We start from the raw sequence: 4296 nt of genomic DNA, 5'->3' as shown, positions 1-4296 counted from the left end.
CTGAAGACACCGCCCGGAGCGCTCCGTCCCACGCCGGAGAAACCCTAGACGGGTAAGGGCCAGGGGCCGCCGCCGCCAACGTCGCCCGGGCCAGGCCCGCGGCGGGCGCCGGCGACGGCGGCAGGGAGGAGGTGGAGAGAGGGGAAGGGCTCGCGAGGAAGGGGGGAGGCGCGGCCGGCCGCCCGCGTGGGCGGTGCAGTTGCGGTCGAGAGGAGATGGGGGGCGGTCGCCCTGCACAAATCAGCTTCTTTATTTTGAATGCAGAAGTGCTAAATGAAATGAAATTCGGAGTCCCTAGAAACTACAACGGCAAACGCTTGGTTTATTAACATGGGCTGCTACAAGTGGGAAACAGATCTTGTTGAGCTGCTAATTTGAAATTAAAAGTAGTTCCATTAATGTTGATGCCTACATGGATATCCATGACTTTTCAAAAACCTATTCCTTCCGCTGATCGTTTTATAGATGAGGTTGATTCTCTTTCAGAATACCATATCCATGGTTTGACAGTGGCGGATCGCTTTGACTGCTCGTTTTACCATAAGACATGGGTTGGTATCTGAAGATTGTATTGTCTTTTGCTTGTTTTATAGATCAGATTGATGCCCAATGATTTTATTTCTTTGTCCAAACCCCAAATTTGACATGGCTGCTATATATATAAATATAATCTCAGGTCCTTTTGTAAATCCTGATGGGCCATGCTATGCAACACTAGTTTACTGCCAAAAGCTGCAATGTAATCTAATGACTGCTACGTTTTGTGCACGTACAAGTCAACTCTCCACTTGAAAGCTATGGTCCTCTAACAGTTGGTTGCTGCATCCAGTATTGATTTGTTTATTGTCGCTTGCGCTTCTCACTTCGATTGGGATGTGAAATATCCACATAGTTTCATGTGGGATAGCTGCTGCTGTAGTGAATTGAATCTATGTAGCGGTTGTGTCTAATAAAAGCCAAAGGTTGCATAGTTCTGATATGGGATAGGTGCGGCTTGAGTTGAATCTCTGTAGCAGTTGTGTCAAGTAAAAACAAAAGATTTTGATTCTTTCTGCCTGGCGAAACTCGCCAGAAACATGCGTTGTTTAGTTAGAATATAAGACTTGGGCTTGATAGAACAATGAAGATATACAGAATGCACATGTAACGCCCCAAAACCGATGCTTCAGAAGACTTCCAGCTACTTCAAGTTTCATCGTGTGATTTGTTTTGTTTGTTACATCATTTGCATTGCATCATGCCATCATGTCATTTAATTTTTAAAAACTCACCTAAATAAATTGCATAGATCGTTGATCTATTTAAATCGAGGGATATTCACATGGTGATTTCTCTTTAAAACATATCCTCTCGATATTTAGAGAGCTATAGTAAATATTCCATTTATTTGGAATTAACCATAACCCACTTGCAAATAAATCCCAATGCCTTTGTTATCTCAATTCTTGGTCTCCAACCTTGCCCATAATTTCTTTCATCATTTTCCGGAGCTCCACCAAAAATCCGAACATTTTTGGACCTTCCCAACCCTCACTTCCTATTCAAATCATTTGAATTAAATTCAAATGAATTTGAATTTAAATCTTTCAATCGTGGCCTTTCTATTTTTCTTGGAACAAGCGCATTTTTGCGAGTCCGGGAAAATTATCCCCATGCGCAAATCTTTCCACTAACCTCTCTTTCTTTTCTTTCTTTTCTCTGTTCTATTTTATTTTTCATTAGAGTGAGGGAGAGACCCAGCTAGGCCTCTGCCAGCCCACCAGGCCTCTGGCCATTCTCCTCCCCACCAGGCCGGCCCAGTCTCCCTAGGCCCAAGGCCCAGCCGCAACCGCTACCCTAACCCTAGCCCGAGCGCTCCCATCGATCATTCCCCCTCCTCGTCCCCTTCCGCCGCCAGCCACTCGTCCCGATCGGGATCGTCCTCGATCCCCATCTCCCCTGATCTCTCCCTCGTCTCCCGTTCGAGCGCCGCCAGGAGAGGAGAGTCCCCGCGCCCGATTCCCCAGCTCCTCGAGCCGGAGGGCCTCGCGTGCGAGCTCGACCCCGAGCGCCTGAGATGCTCTTCCTCCCTTCTCCTCGTGCGCCCGCAACCATCGCCTCCCTGCCATGGCCGCGTGGCGCCCCTCTCCTCCGAGCGCCGCGTCGGGCCTCCTGCGCCGTAACTGGAGTCCAACTCCGGCGCCCCTGCCTCGCGTCGTCTTCTTCAACCCCCTGCCCGAGTCCCCTGCATCACGCCCCGTCGTCGGAGCCGTGTCAAGCCGTCGTCCTCTCCTCGCCGGTGCGCCCCCCTCCATTCCGGCGCCGGGAACGGAACCCCGCGCCCAGATCTCGCCTCCACCACCATGCGCCGCGTGCCCAACCTCCTCCCTCACCTGCGGCCTCCTCCTCGCCGCATCCTGCCGTTGCTCTTCTCGCGCGCCACCATCCCTCTGCTGCCTCACCGGACCTCCATCCTCTGCCTTCTCCCTCCCCGCAGATCCTCCTGCTGCTGTTTTACCACACCACCACGCTACCCCGAGCCTCCTCTGCTTGAGCTCCACCTCCTGGCACCCCCGATGGCACTGCTGCCATCTCTGGTGCTTCGTTGCCGTTGCCCGCCTGTTTGCCTTGGGCCCCGATGTAGCCTCCCCATGTACTTGCAGTCGCTGCTGCTCCTGAAGATCAAACCCGAGGCATGTGTGCTCCACTGCTAGTTTCGTGGACGACGAGTACCTCTACGATGACCCTGGATGTCTACGAGATGTGTATCACTACCGCCGGTGTGATTTTTGTCAAGTCCGACTACGACGTGCACGACTACATTCGATGTGGATTTCGTCAAGTACCCCTTCGGATATGCCAAGTTCGACTACATGATGCGTCAAGTACCTCTACCGTCGACCCCGTGGGCGTCAAGTTCCTCTCCGAACGTGTACCACGACTTCCACTACGTCATGTACAACTACTTCCGACGACGACCGCTCCGTGAACGACTACTTCCACTACGAACTCGTTCCGTCCGAAAACGCTCGCTTCAAAGGTATAACCCGAGACGACCGCGATGAGATGCCCTTGCATGTATGAGATGAACCGTATGTTTGCACCGTGTCCGAATTGTCACTCGTTTTCCATGCTGCCATCCTGTGGGAACCCGGAATCCGGGGGCACCCCACCATCTTGCATGACTCGCTTACTTCCTTTTGCACCGGTATCTCTGTAAGCTACCGGATCTGATATGTCGTCGTGGCGTCATTTTCCGTTTCATCGCCGTGGCACCCTTTTTGTTCCGCCATGGTGACCAAATGCTTCATAACATGCTCATGTCAACATTTTCTTAAAAAAAATTTGCATAATACTTGTATATGTCATCCGCATCATGATAACAACATTTAAAATGTTTAAAATTGTTGCTCGCATTAAACTGCTAAATGACATGGGGATTCTCCGGAATTGTTGTTTGTTGCTTCCGGCCTCATTTAACCTTGACTAGATATGTAGTTTAATTATGCTTCACCCTTTGCCATGTTTAACAACACTTAATATTGTTGAGTACCTAACCGAGAGAGAACTAAATAATTGATGTGGTGTTCCGTCAATATGCAACTCGTGCATATTGAGCTCCACTTAAATTGTAGTGTTGTTTGCTTCATTTTTCCATGCCATGCCTCATTAAACCGGACATGCATCATACTTGATTGTGCATCATGCCTTGACTATGCTTGTGTGTTTACCATGATTGTTTGCTTCTTTCCGGTTTGCTTCTCTTGTTAGCTTCAGTTTCGTTCCGGAGTTGTGAGGATTCGTTCGACTACGTCCGTTTGTCTTCTTCATGGACTCGTTCTTCTTCCTTGCGGGATTTCAGGCAAGATGATCATACCCTCGAAATCACTACTATCTTTGCTATGCTAGTTTGCTCGCTCTTTTGCCATGCCAATGCTACGATGCCTACCATTTGCTTGTCAGCCTCCCAAATTGCCATGTCAAACCTCTAACCCACCATGTCCTAGCAAACCGTTGATTGGCTATGTTACCGCTTTGCTCAGCCCCTCTTATAGCGTTGTTAGTTGCAGGTGAAGATTGAAGTTTGTTCCTTGTTGGAACATGGAGATGTTGTTTCTTGTTGGAACATGTTACTTGTTGGGATATCACAATATATCTTATTTAATTAATGCATCTATATACTGGTAAAGGGTGGAAGGCTTGGCCTTATGCCTGGTGTTTTGTTCCACTCTTGCCGCCCTAGTTTCCGTCATATCGGTGTTATGTTCCCGGATTTTGCGTTCCTTACGCGGTTGGGCTATTATGGGAACCCCTTGA

This window comes from Triticum aestivum, chromosome 6A (genome assembly GCF_018294505.1).
Source record: "Triticum aestivum cultivar Chinese Spring chromosome 6A, IWGSC CS RefSeq v2.1, whole genome shotgun sequence".
Taxonomy (NCBI): domain Eukaryota; kingdom Viridiplantae; phylum Streptophyta; class Magnoliopsida; order Poales; family Poaceae; genus Triticum; species Triticum aestivum.
The sequence above is the reverse complement of the archived record's forward strand: the minus strand, read 5'-3'. Positions refer to the sequence as shown.